The sequence below is a fragment of the Sminthopsis crassicaudata genome, chromosome 4 (assembly GCF_048593235.1).
Source record: "Sminthopsis crassicaudata isolate SCR6 chromosome 4, ASM4859323v1, whole genome shotgun sequence".
Lineage (NCBI taxonomy): Eukaryota > Metazoa > Chordata > Mammalia > Dasyuromorphia > Dasyuridae > Sminthopsis > Sminthopsis crassicaudata.
In genome coordinates this window covers 216,911,260-216,926,341 of record NC_133620.1, presented here as the reverse complement: position 1 = coordinate 216,926,341, position 15,082 = coordinate 216,911,260, and the positions used below count along the sequence as shown (strand labels likewise).

The window sequence follows — 15,082 nt, the reverse complement described above, 5'->3', positions numbered from 1 at the left end:
CCTATGTCTTAAACCCTACTAATCTTTTCTCTTTATGTTGTCTCCTGAGACCTTATGAGGTACAATGAGTTTAATGATAATCTCTATGCTAATATCTCATGAATGTCTATATCTAATCTTAGTTTCTTCCTTGAGATTCAGTTGCCAGATCCTGATATTTCCACCACACTCCTCTTACACGAAAACTATATTTGTATATCAGTCAACTCCTGTTACAAAAAGCTATCAATGTGAGTTTTTCACTTATTTTTTCACTTAATCATTCAGTGTTAGTATGTTAGCATGCTTTTAATGAGCTAGATAATGGACAGATAGATATCACAGTGGATAGAGAACCAGCAATGAAGTCAAGAATACCTGCATTAAAATCTAAGCAAGTCCCAACCCCAATTGCCTCATCAAAAAAAAAAAAAAAGTCAAATTGAGCTACAACATATACATATATATGTAGCCATACATATAGACACACATACATACATGTGCATATGTATATATATATATATATATGTATTGTATATGCATATATAGGCATATATGATGTGGATATATATAAGTGATGTGTATACATGGAGTCATGTGTATATATGATGTTTGTATGTATGCATGTCTATATGATGTGTACATTATATATATATATGCTTTTCTTACAGTAATCACCTTACATTTTTGTTAAATTTAAATATTTTAAGTATTTTGAGCACCTGAATTTAGTCAGAACCAAAAACTGTGAGCAGTACAAAATATGAATTCAAATGTCACTCTATATAAAATAGTAATTCACTTACCTCATATATAAATTGTTAACATTCAATTAGAATCATTTCAATTTATTCATTTATGAATGACAACTGTGCTAAAGACATTGTGACCTAGGCACTGAAGATACTCAAATAAAACTGAAGCAGTCCGTGTTTTCAAGAAGCTCATAATACTCATATACTTAGAGTGTACAATATGAACAACAATAATTTGCTTTAAAATGTCAAAATATTAAAGAGAAAAAATGAATTAAGTAAGGGGAAATCAAAGCAACCACATAAAGCATGTATTACACGAGATTTTTTTAATGTTAGATAATATTCATTACAGCAAAAGGAAAATACATTCCTTGGGGGAGAGGGGATTATAGAAAATATTTAGTGAGGGGCAGCTATGTGGCACAGTGGATAGAGCACCAGCCTTGAATTCAGGAGGACCCGAGTTCAAATCTGGTCTCAGACACTTAACACGTCCTAGCTGTGTGACCAAGTCACTTAAGCCTAGCCTAAAAAAAAAATAAATAAATAAATAAAAAATATTTAGTGAATTCGAAGAACTTGCAATAGAAACAAGAAAAAATTAAATGCACCAATAATTCAAAAGTAAGTATAAATAGAATAAGGAATTTAAGTTAAAAATTTAAATCTAATAATCCTACCATGAGATGAGACAGGATATTATAGAATGTGATATGAAATTTAATACCTAAGAATATAATAGTGTTCAACACTACAAATTAAGCAATAAAGAATGAAAGGTTAATGGCAAAATTATCATTTGGATATGAACATAGCATAAGTCAGTTCTAATTCAGTGCTACAGAAGAGAAAGAAAATTACTAAAAGCAGTATCAAGATATCCTAACTGTAGCCTTTGTATCTCCATTTAGCACAGAAGTGAGTGCCTAACAGTGGTCCTCAAACTTTTTAAATAGGGGCCAGTTCACTCTCCCTCAGACTGTTGGAGGGCTGGATTATAGTAAAAACAAAAACGCACACTCTGTCTCTGTCCCTCAGCCCATTTGCCATAATCTGGAAGGCCGCATAAACATCCTCAGTGGGCCGCATCTGGCCCACAGGCCATAGTTTGAGAACTCCTGGCCCTAGAAGTTGAGCTCTCGTAACAGAAATAAGACTGATCAGAAATTGAGAAAACTTGTGCAAATGACTTTCAAAACTATTTCAGACACTTATTAGTTAAGTGATTCTGGGCAAACCATTCAACCTCTTAGTCTCATTTTCCTCATATATAACATGAAAATAATAAAAAACACTTAACTTACAGATTGTTGTAGAAATCAAATGAGAAAATATATTCAAAGCTTTGGCAAACTTTAAAGTACTATATAATGGTTAGAAATTGATTACTTTCCATAACTGTAAAATCCCACTTATCATATATTTATTCAGATAGTGTACAATGAACATTCAAAGACTTACTACTGTTTTAAATGTTACAGATTTCAGTTCCAAGAATGACTTTTTTAGATCTTAGGTATTTCCACTGAATTACTGAAATTAATTTTAAAAAGACATAATATTTCACATAATCTTTGCATCTCAGATTTAGAGTACACTTTCAGAGGCTATTTATGCTCACCTATATATGAACAAGAATCTCCTCTAATAAACTGCCAACAAATTGTTATTCAAACATTTTCCCAAGCTCAGTGTTTAAAATCTTAAAAATCTTGAAATGCCATAACTCTTTTAACTCATGTGCCACCATTGCCATTCAGCCCTCTAATTTTGCTTTCCTTTACAGAATGACCTGAAATAATATAATTGACAATTTACATTTAACTTAAAAGAAAATTAAAAATTTTGATGGATTTGTAAGATTAGTGTTAGACTTTGACTTTTCTTCTTGCAAGATGCCATTTTCTCCGTCTGTTTTTAAAGAGAGAAAAAAAAAAAGGTTTTTCCAAATCAAACTTTTTTTTTTTTAATTTTAAATGACAAGTGGGAAAAGGAACCTACTTAAATACCATCAGCTCTTACTAGACTTACTACATAGTGGTAGTGATTTCCTTCTCAAATTCTTGAACACTGAATCCAGAATTCTATATTTTCATGGAATGGTCACAGAGAACATGAGTACTTAAGTGACCAAATATCCCTTGGTGTCTCCTTCAAGTGTCACCACCAGTCAGATCAAAAGTTCATATTGGTTCATATTGTTCGGAAAGAGGAAGGGCATTTGAGATGGAGATGAAAATCATTATATCTCTTCTAAAAAGCTCCCTCAGCTTGTGATTTGACTAATTTTTTTTTAAATCATTAAGTTGTGTCCAATTCTGCAGTAGGTTAGACTGACTAAAATGACAAACTTAATCAGGGTCTCACAGTCCAGTGTCTGAGACAAGATTTGAACTCCAGTCTTTCTGATCCCAGACTCAGTGCTGTTCTAGTGTCCACCCCAATGATTGATAAGTCTTTTATTGCTTTTATGTATTTATTAGTACCTAAAGCTTACAGGCATGTCAGCTCTTCAATTATACCACATATCCTCCCCCTGTCTTCTCTCCTCAGCTTAAATATAAAAATTAAGTATCTTGAGTTTATAGAGCTCATATAGCATGATATCAAGACATAACTCTATCTTGGTTGCTTTCCTCTACACATTTTCCATTTTGTCAATATCCCTCCTAAAATATGGTGCTCAGGACTAAACACAATACTCTAGATATTATTTCAGCAGGACATAAAATGGTCCATTACGTCAATGGATATAAACTATCTAAAAAACTTAAAAAAAATAAGCACTAGACTAAGAACTCTTGACAGGTAAATTGCTGTCCTACTGGTGGATTTTATAACTTTTACAGATTTCTCTTTAAAAGCACTGTGCTTACCCCCCCTTTATTTCTCTCTAATCCAAAAAGCAAACAAACAAATAAAGAAGCATTGTCATAATGCTGTTTTGAGGAAACAAAAAATGTAACTCTATATTGGAAATAGAGTCAAGATATCTGAAATAGTCTAAAGAGCTTTCCCCAAATCTTGACAATAGAATCACAATTACAAGGATGCACTATCTATCATCCGTTTTTCTACCAGTTGACCTCATGGAGAAACCTCAAGGGGTTATATTTGATTAACCAAGCTCCAGGGTTCAAAGAGGGGAAAGGGTTAAATGATATTTAAGGGTACAATATTGGACAAACAAACAGAAAACCAATATAAGTTGCACCTTTATCATGCAGAGGAATTCAAATTCTGCTTTTTAGACACCCTTAAAAATACCTTGTATCAATTGTAGAAGCAGAATTCTTGACTTGAAACTCAATCTAAAAATTAAGCAAATAAAAAGAATTTTGTGATGAGAAAAGAGAAGATAGTTATTATTATTTACTAAACAGAATTTAGACTAGGAATGACACCCAAGATGCTTGCATTACCATATTTTCTATTAACTGCAGGCCATGCTAAGCAATATTACACTACTATTCCATTGCTAATTTTAGCTTGGGTAATGTAAATTATTTCTTATGTTCAATTTATTTATTGAGTTGACAATTTAAAATAAAAGTATACCTCTGAGTGTACAGTATGAAAAATGGCATCAAATATGCCTATTACTGTACAAATATATTTATATGAGTCTGCTTTCAATTCTCACTGTCATCTTTGTGTTACAGCTGTTACAATTCTTTCTTCCTTGTTTTCATATTGGAACCAATACTCTGTATTCTTTTTCCTGACTTGTTCCATTTATTCTGTAGCTACATAGTTTTTGAAAACCAATGTAATTGGGATACTTGTAAGAAAGAGTATTTTGAGGGAAAAAAGCTGATATCACAAAATACATAAAATATCACTTGCAACATATGTGATTAGCTTTTGGATGGTAATTTTATAAGGCTATTCCATTTTCTTTTCATTGTAAAGTGAAATATAAGGAGGAAGAATTGGTATTTTTACCTGATCTTTGATTATAAGAACAAAGACTTTAAGAAAATAAATTTTTTGTACCAGAAATTGTTAATGCTTTTCTGTGTCATGGAGTCCTTTGACAGACATGTGAAGTCTATGGCCCCCCTTTTCACTTCTCAAAATAATATTTAAATATATAAAACAAAATATATAAAATTTCAAAGAAAACCAATAATATTAAAATGAAGATTTTTTTTCTGGATACAAGTTCATGAACTCTTTGAAATATCAGTTTAAGGACCTCCTGTCTATATTATTATTATTATCATAATATATCTGCCAAGAGCATAAGTCTTTAAGAATTTTAAGCAAATGCTTATTATTGCACCTGGTCCATAGGTCCATTACCTGCTTTAGTAAATGTTTGTTGCCTTCCCTTGCCTTTTTGCAAAACATTTCCTCCACTTTAGATCTGTTATTTAATCACTGAAGGAAACTTCCTCTAAGAGACAGATTGGCAAATCATTCACAAAGACATGTCATGAAAATTTCCTAAAGAATTAAGGGATTAACATGTTTAACATGTATGATGAGATTACTTGCCATCTAGGAGAGGGGGTGGAAGGAGGGAAGGGAAAAGTTGAAATAGAAGTGAGTGAAAGGGACAATGTTGTAAAAAGTACCCATGCATATGTTCTGTCAATAAAAAGCTATGTTAAAAAAATAATAATAATAATTAAGGGATTAGGTGATTAGTCCATGGATAATTCATCTAGCATCTTATCTCTCATAGATAAGACTTGAATTCAGATCTGCTTTATTCCTAGGCTAACCTAATCTTTAATGTGCCATGCTGAGTGAATAATTTACCTACCTATATATTAGCACAATTAAATTATAGAACAACAGTACCCTCAATGAATATAGAAGTTTCAATATATTTATTTAGAGATTATGTTCATATATTCTCAATAATGTTGTTTATTAGATGGTATTTTTCAGATAGAAATTCACTCACAGTATTCTTCTACTCTCATTAATATTTAGGCAATGGTTTAACCAAAGTATGGCTTTATTAAAATTTTAAATAAGAAAAGAGCTAATATTTTAGGAAGCCTAATTTAGAACTGAAAAATAATAATTATGGTGCAAGATATTTCTTTAACATCAGCTCAAAAGCAAAGTAATTTGTTTAGGGAAAAGTTCATAGCATCATAGGAGGTCACTTGGCTAAGCCACATTCAATTAGAAAAGCTTTTACAGATACTGGAAAATTGCAGTTTGGAAAAATGTTGTTGAACTTCAAGTCTTCTGAAAGTCCCAAGATCTGAAATGGCACCTCATATTTTATAACATTTAATAACATGTTTCCCCCTTTAGAGGCCCCAGAGGTTAAGATGCCATTTAAATGTGCTCTCTGAGACGGCATTATGTATTTTAGGTTCCATGAAACATGACCAAAGGTCTTTTAAAGTAATACTTAAGTAGAGAAGGTTCATAAAAAGAAATTTGTCATAATGGAAACAGCCTGTATAAATGTATTTAATAGTTTTTAAATGATTTCATTATAGAACCTTAAAATAATAACAATTGTGGACAACATCTCTCAATACATACTTTAAATGAGTGTGTAATTTGAGCTTTATTCAAAGATAATTAAATTCAAATATAAATATAAATATATATGTGTGTTATGTATGTATATGAATCATAGTGAGATATATTATAATTACTACATTCAAGATAGATAAGAAAAAAATGAAAAAACAAAATTATTAAGTTCTGCAGTTTAGATCCTATTTTCATCAAATATTACCTAATTCAAAAAGTGATACCCCAAAGGACATTGGTGCCATGTGTCAGTTTTATGTTGGCACATACACAAAGTCTAGAGTTTAAAAAATCATTGAATTTTTGTATAGAGCTATTATCTTCAGGGCTTCATCGAATTTCCAATTCAAATATTTGTATGTGAATACATATTTTAATATAATATATATATATACACATAAATACACATACACATTTATGTGCATATATGTATATATATATATATATATATACATATATCATGTTTGTATGAACAAGTGCTAAAAACATCCTTGTTCCTCTACAAATGCATATAGATGGATAGAAACATGTGTATGTATATATATATATATATATATATACATATATATATATATATATAAAACTGAAAGTGTAGTAATTGACAGAAAACTAGAAAATCCCCTATTCTTCTTTCCTAAAATGAGATTATAAAAATAAAACTCGAATGTAATTGTTTAAAAGACAATTCAACAAATTCAATTTGATACATATATTAAGTACTTATAATGAACAAAATACTGTGCTAAGTCCTGGTTATATAAAAAGAAAAATTTACAATGCCTACCCTAAAAAAAAATACATGCTACCAGGGATAAATTGATATATATATATATATGGATAGTATAATGAAAAGTAGAGTATGATAGAGAAAAAGGAAAAATACAAAGTGATTGAATAAGATAATTTTACTTGTAAAAAATATTTCGATAATTTCTACTTATAAGATATGTTAAATTAGTCCCCTTTAAAAATGTATTGGTAGTTGCTAAGTAATTGTTATATATAAATTGATTCACTTTCTCATCTAATTTATTAAGTGCTTACTGTATTGAAGGCACTATGCTAAGTGCTCTCAAGGAGTTTCAAATCTAACTAGGAGAAAGGGAAGAACAAAAATAATTGTGATAAAAAGGAAATTGAAATAAATTCAAAAGGAATATCTCCCCCCTTTCCCCCTGCAAAGTTTCTTACATCAGGGGTCAGGGTTAGGGTTTCAAATTTATTTAATTCAATTCAACATGCACGTATTGAAATTCTACTATATTCAAGGCATTGTTCTGGGGACACAGAGATTTTTTTTTTAAATTACCCTTATTTTCAAGATGATAGCATTCTAAAATTGTAACATTTAAAAGATAAAAAAATGCAAGGCAATAAAGATAAGTAAATGCAAGAGAATATTAGCTGGAATTGCAGGAAGGTATTCCACTGAAATGAAATTTAATGGAAACTTTAGTTTCCTATAGTAGTAGTAGTAGTACTGGTGGTTATAGTAGTTACTACTAGTAGTAGTAGTGGTAGTAATAGTAATAGTAGCAGTAGTAGTAGAGGTGGTCATTAAAGTAGTAGTAGTAGTAGTAGTAGTAGTAGTAGTAGTAGTTGTAGTAGTAGTGCTTATGGTAGTAGTAGTGTAATGATCGTAAGTAAGAATTCTGAAAAGTATGGGTAAGGAGAAAAATAGAGACAATTGATGGCCTTGAGTCAGGAAGACCTGAGCAGCCTTAGATACTTACTAGCTGTGTGACCCTGATCAAGTCACAAGTCAATTAATTATGATTTTGTCAGTTTCTGCACCTATAAAATGAGCTGGAGAAGAAAATCTCAAACCATTCCAGTTTCTTTTCAAAAAAACCAAACAAACAAAGAAACAAAGAAACAAAAAAAAAAAAAATGGGATCACAAAAATTAGATATGACTGTTGTCAAGGAGAGAAAGAGTGTATTCTTATCATCTATCCTTGACAGAAAGTTTTTATTATGCACCTATTATCAGGAAGGAATCATGTTATATGCTAAAAATAAAAAAAGGCAAAAAATGAAAACCAGTCCCTGACCAGGCTTCATGGAAGAAGTCTTGATTCCTGAGTCAGGCCTTGAAAAAGAAGAAGGTTTTTTGCTTTACAGTGGTTGTAAATGGTTTTAATTCTATGAATGGCTGGAGATAGAGAAAACCATTCCATTCATCAAGGCAAGAGGGTGCCAGACAAAAGTGGAGTATGATAACCTACTTTGATTTGAGAATAGAATATTTGTAAAGAATTAAGAAGTAGGGCCAGAAAGGTAAAATTCAGTCTTCAACACAACAATCAGATTTTATAAGTGATTTAGTATGTGATAAAGAGCAACTGAATGAAGGGATAATACCTGGATTTATCAAGAAGAAAGTCCTTAGTCACATTTGCAACATCCTAAATTGCATGGGTTTGAAGAATAATGAGATCAGAATATGAAGAATCTAAACTCTTGAGAGGCTGGAGGTGTTAGAGAAGGTATTTTTTAAGCTGTGAGAGAACTGGGCATGCTTGTACTCCGATGAAAAGGAGTCACAAACAGAAAAGGATTGAACATGAGCTGAAGATGGTTAATATATTAAGATAACAAATGAAAGAAAAAGAAATGGGACCACCTTAATTTTTAAAAGAAAAATATAAGAATCTACTCTAATATCAGAGGAGCCAGTAGATAAGAACATTGAGAAGTTGAGGCATGGAGGAATTAAATGAGGAAATTAAAGTTGGATGCCTAAGTATTCCTACTAATATAGTAGAATAATCAGCTACTTAAAGTAAGGAGGCAAGGGAGTATAGTTGAAAGTTTAAATATGTAAAAGATTTAGAAAAGTCATTGTGTAGAATATATTAAGGAAGCAATGAGAGAAAATTAAAGTTACTCTGAAACACTGAAGGTCTAGTTGAGGAAAATATTTTTTTTTCAAATTGTTCTCTACTAATAATTATTTACTTAGTGTTTATTTGCTTGCTGTGGGGAATAAAAAAGGCAAAAATTAAATGGCCCTTTCCCTGAATTCGTTTATATTATGCTGGAGAGGTTATCCTAGGTGTAACACTGAAAGTCAGGCAGTTGTGAGTATCATTGTTAGAGTTGTAGGTTCTTTGAACTAAAACTTCCAGGAGACTTGTCAGCTCTCAAATCCCTTTTCTATAAATATGCAAAACATTTCCCCAAAGCTAACAAACAGAAAAGTTAAATTTAAGGAAAGGGAAGAACTACTTTCATTTAATGTATTAGGAAAATTTCATTAATACAATCATTTTTAAGCAGTTTTGAAGGAAACAAGGAATTTTAAGGGGCATAAGTGAAATGAGAATGCATTCTGGTGATGATATATTGTTTCTGCAAAGGAATGGAGATAGGAGATAGATTTTTATTGGAACAGTAAAAAGATCAATGTAGTTGGAAAGTATTAGAAAGAAAGTTAGAAATAAGTCATAAAAAGCTTTAAAGTTTAAGTAGCTAAGGGCTACCTCTTACTCAGGCAGAGTTGAGAAACCTTTTTTTCTGCCAAGGACATTTGGATATTTATAATAAATTCCATATACATATATATATATGTATTATCATATATAATTTATAAAACTATATATTTATACATATAAATATATAATTATATATATATACATATATATATATAAATTATCATTTTATTAAACTCAAACCCTAGGAGTTTGTTGTACCTAGCTTTTAGTTCATTATCACTTGTGGTTGATTATGTAAATGATTGTAGAGTTGGACATTCCCCACCTTGCTCAAAGATATTTCTTAATTCTTTCACTAGATAGTACTACCTGGAAAAACAGAATTCATTTTGTACATATTTAATATTACTTTTCCACTTTATATTATTTCCTTACAGTAGAAATGTAATCTCCTTGAGAGCAGGGATCACCTTATATTTGTTTTGGTATTCTAATTGCTTAGGACAATGACCTATAACAGGGGAAATGCAACAGATACATAGGGTTCTACCTAGGACATCTTTTTTTAAATTGAATAGAATCCACTCATTTAGCATGATTCTGTGATTTTTCTCCAGAAACATTCAACTACACAATGATCAAAGTTTAAGAGCCAGATCATGGAAATTCAAGTTGACCACAATAAATATAAAAGATCTAGGATAAAAGAGATACACAGGTAATTGAGTTAAACATTTCACTATAGTAATTGATTACATGGTTAACACTGGAAAGGGGTGAAAGAAGGTTTAGCAAATTCAAAGAATAGAGAGGAATCAAGGGCCAGAGACAGGGAATGTCAGGAAGAATGGGAGTTGGTGATTAAAAAAAATAGTCAGGGGAATTTTTCAGAGTTATAGATTTTGGGAAGTGGATCAGTTTTAAATGATGGTGAATTCCAAGTTGAAACAAGTCTGGTTGGTTGCTAAAGTACAAGAAATAGTGTTAGAGATTATGGGAATGGGGAAGTTTAAAATTAGAGTGATATGTTCTTAGAACAAATGTACATGTTTTATGCCTCCAAAAATTATGATAGAGCAAAGGGCAGATGTGTGTGTGTGTCGATGTGTGTGTGTGTTTGTGTGTGTAAAGAGATAGAGACAGATAGATAGAGAGATCTCATATAGATGCACAAAATATCAACATTTTAATTATTTTTAACAACTATATTAATCTCCCTACTGGCCCAATGCAGGCTATATCTTTCAACCATACACCCACTTTTCAGCTTCCTTTTATATAATTGTTTTCCTCCATTAGAATATAAATTCTTTGAGTGCAGAAACAGGTTTTTTTTTAAATTGGTATTTTTAACACTCAACCTATGCTTTGAGCAAAGTAAGTGCTTAATAAATGGTTATTGACTGACTAACTCTTGGCTTTTCATAGACATAAAAGCAGTCAAACAATCATTTCCCCCTTGTTCTTCCCCTCTTCATTTCTAAAAAAAATCCTTGATAGTTTATTTTAAGCTGTTTTCTATACACATTTTTCTTGGTACTATACTATAAAATCTGCTCACACCTGTCATGTTTTTATTGTCTCTTGGATGATCTGATATGAATTCCACATGATGAAGTCAGTGTTTCACAGATTTATCTGAAATAAAATGCTATTTAAAAAGTTGGGACTTTGTGTCATTAAAAACAATGTCCAATTTCCCAAAATGAACCTGTCTGCTCTCCTCTTATCCACCTGCAGGCCTGGTTCATTGTGTACAATGTCCATTTAATATTCATAGAATAATGGACCAGCTTTGTGTATTGTCAATATTACTGCATATGATTGACTACATAGAAAACATTCTTCTTATTATTATTTTCTTCCTCTATGCAAATTTTTAGACTAAACTATTTTGGATAATTGCAGATCTCATTTGAAAAAACTGGGTGGGATTATCACAATTTTTCCCCTATTAATAATTTCTGATTCCCTGAAGCATTTGGTATCCATTTGCATTTCTGATATTCATTGAGAAAATCAACCCCTGAACACTGTCAAAGATTTTTTGCCTCCAGCCTAGATTTTTTATATATGTATATTTAGTCTCATCTAGTGGCTTTAATTTGTTCTCAGTTTGATTTTTCTTTTGGATAAATACAATTTTATTGTTGTATAAAATCATTTTTCATTCCTTTGAACTACATTATAATTTGTGGTTTGGTGTTCCAGAGGATAGATTCTTTTATTCTACTGAGAAGTTCTCAAGGTTTCTGTCAGGTTATTTTCTGATATTGTTGATCACAATTCCCCAAAGAGGGGTTCTGCATTATCAATGAACCAGTCAATTTCACTGAGCTTTTAGAAAGTGAATAAGAGTGTATTTTAAGACCCTTAGTACAAAACATTCACCCAAACCAGGATTCTCTCCTGGTATTTAAACTTAAGGTAAGATGATAATAGTAACCATGATTGTGATGGTGTCTGTGTAAGAGGGAGAAAAGAAGACAATGATCATGATCATATTCATGATAATCATTGCTGGTCTCCAAATATGTGTTGGAATATACTTCCTTTAAAAGTAGACAACATAATTTGAAGAGGTAAAAAGCAAATTACTACTATACATAGTTCTCAAAACCTCCAAGAGATAAATAGAATTATTACATCCATTCTACCAGTGTAAAAACTGTGATAATGAATAGTGAAATGATTTTGTAATGGTTGCAAATTAAGTGGAGTATTTGAGTCAGGATTGAAATCAAGACTTCTTTGCATCATGTCTGATTTTTGAATGCTATCATGAACCCTATCCAAAAACATGCTTTCCAAATTCTATGTACTCACATACATCAATTTTAAACCCATTCAACTGTGTCCATATGACAAAAATACAAACATACATGTAAACATATGTTTTTTTTTACATACAAATGTGCATTTTATTTGGGCCATGATGCAATCAAATGAATCATATGAAAAAAAGTATTGAAGTATCACACTATTGAATTTTACACCTCACATAGTAAATAATCAATCATAGTTGATTAATTCTCAGAATATGCTGCTTCTCTATTTCTCTAATTAACTCACTGAAGATTTGACATAAATCCTCAGACATAACCCAAGAAATGTAAATAGAATAGTAAAGTCATGATTTCTTTCAACAATCATAGAAGTGATGATTATATGGCAGGGTGGAAAAGAAAATAGAGTTCTCCAGCCAATGTCTCTGAATGGGCTGTTATTCATTTTATTGATTAAAAAGAAGAGAATTGGCTTAATCTATAGCTAAAAGCGTACAAACAACATATAAACCATTTAAAAATAAATCTTACTCTTAGCCAAAATCTACATCAGCATTTAAATTTCAGTATTCAAGAGCTTGTTTTCCAAAAATTTTCTGAAAGTTATGAATTAAATATGAATATTTGGCATTCACCAACCCTTGTATAATAATGCAGTAAAATTATGACATCTCTCCAATGGGACAGAATTCTTTTGTTTATGATAAACTATTCTTTTTGAATTGTTTTAAGATGATTTATGTTTTTTTTTTTTCAGTTGTTCTTTGGAGTTGGTTCAAGTCACTTTCTATACTTCTTGGCATTGTGGGACTTTTTCTGAGGATCAGAAAATAAACAAAAAAAAAACTTTCAAATGATGTCTTAAGAAATGAAGCCAATTTCATATGCAAACTCATGTGTCTTTCAAGTAAACTGGAAATAGTTATTTAATTGGTTTTCTCTCTCAGGCTTTTCTTTGTTCTTTGGAGGTGGAAAGAATTTGGTACAAAATTGAAAAGAATTAAATGTATATGTAAAAAGAAAATAGGGGAAAAGAGCTCTGAGGCAGATTCCTAAATTTTAATCATGTACAGGTGGCATGTTTCATATTGTTCTTGCTAAACTTCTCTATTCTAGTATTATTCTTTTATTCTCCAGATAAAGATCAGCAGTTCTTACTAATAATTTGTTAATTATATAAAGATTAATAACACTAATCTCCAAAAAATTAGGTTATCATAGGTAAAATCAGGAGTGAAATTTTATAAATATGTTTATAAAATTGTAATAATCTAACTGAAATTTACCTGGTCTTTATAAATGAGAATATTCTATTGTAATCCAACAAATGTGATCTTCTGGTCACTGCTTGTCCTCAACTAATAGTATTCCTTTTTCAACTTCCATAAAATCAAAGCAAAAGAAAATTACCTCATTTGTTTTTCTTACTTGACAAAAACATTAGTCTTATATATAGCAAAATATTCTAAACAATTTTTCGTGATAGCAAAAAAAAATTGGAAGTGAAATGAAAGAAATATGTAAGAATAGAAAGAATATTACTTTGGAAGCAGAGAACTTTAATTCAAATCCTGCCTCTATCCCATATATGATCTTAAGTAAGCCATTCTATATTTTTGTTTATGTTTCATTCAATTATAAAATACCTTTAAGGTCCTTCTAGTTCTGAATTTATGATTCCAAGTAGGCATTCATTGATCAGGCAATGGTTTATGAACCTGTGAACATAACATGACATCTCTGTGCTGTAAGAAATTAGAACGAATTCAGTCACATAATAAGATTGTATAGATTCAAACCAAAGGAAGTAACCAGAACCAATAGAACAATACACTTAAACATAACAATTTAAATTAAAATAAACCTAAGATACCAGATCTCAATTGTAATGGCCAAGCTTGGTTCAAGGATACCAATAATAATATATACTAAGTAATGTTAAATACTTTTTCTTTACTGATATCTTTTTCCTCTGTGTTACAAAAGGAAAAGTAGATAGGAAAAACCTCCAGCACAATGGGTGGCATATAGACAATAGTCACATAGAAGAGTGAGATAGGATCCATATTGACAAGATCACAGATACATTTCAGTGTTTGCAAGAGCTCCCTAGAAAATGAAAAACATTGAATGCTCTTTACACAATATAAATTTTCGAAACATTTATGTTATTCCTTATTATACTGCTGTTTCATTTATACAAAATTTAACAAAGTGTCTAGAATTTCTCCCTTAAGGGAATGAATGCATAGGTAATGCTTATTTCACCCAGAACCAGAATTTCAATACAGCTGTGACACTGTTAAGTGATTTTAATTAAAATAAATTGAGTTAGGGCTCAAGTAACTTATTCTTTCAGAAAGGGATCAGATTCAGGTAACGATTTTTTAGACACTTAGAACTAGATCAAACCTTAACAGATCATATACAATGTTTCCATATTTCTAATTTTGCTTGGGAGGGAACTGAGTCCCAGGATGTAGCAAGCCCAAGGATTGACAGATTTTATGAGATTCAGATTCAAATTTAAACTTCTGTTTTATAGCTAGAAATTCAGAGCTACTTATTCTCCTATTACTATAGAAGGAAGTTTGATGGTACAGTGGATTTGAAAT

General features: G+C 30.8%; 1 long non-coding RNA gene across 1 annotated transcript in view; it reads right to left on the bottom strand.

The window, feature by feature from the left end:
• Nucleotides 1-2,145: 2,145 nt before the first annotated feature.
• Nucleotides 2,146-15,082, bottom strand: part of LOC141541227 (uncharacterized) — a 36,706-nt gene continuing 23,769 nt past the window's right edge. The window contains exons 4-6 of the long non-coding RNA XR_012481699.1: nucleotides 14,114-14,185; nucleotides 4,005-4,048; nucleotides 2,146-2,648 (exon numbers count right to left, since the gene is read on the bottom strand). This is a non-coding gene — a long non-coding RNA (uncharacterized LOC141541227). The remainder of the gene's footprint in view (nucleotides 2,649-4,004; nucleotides 4,049-14,113; nucleotides 14,186-15,082) is intronic.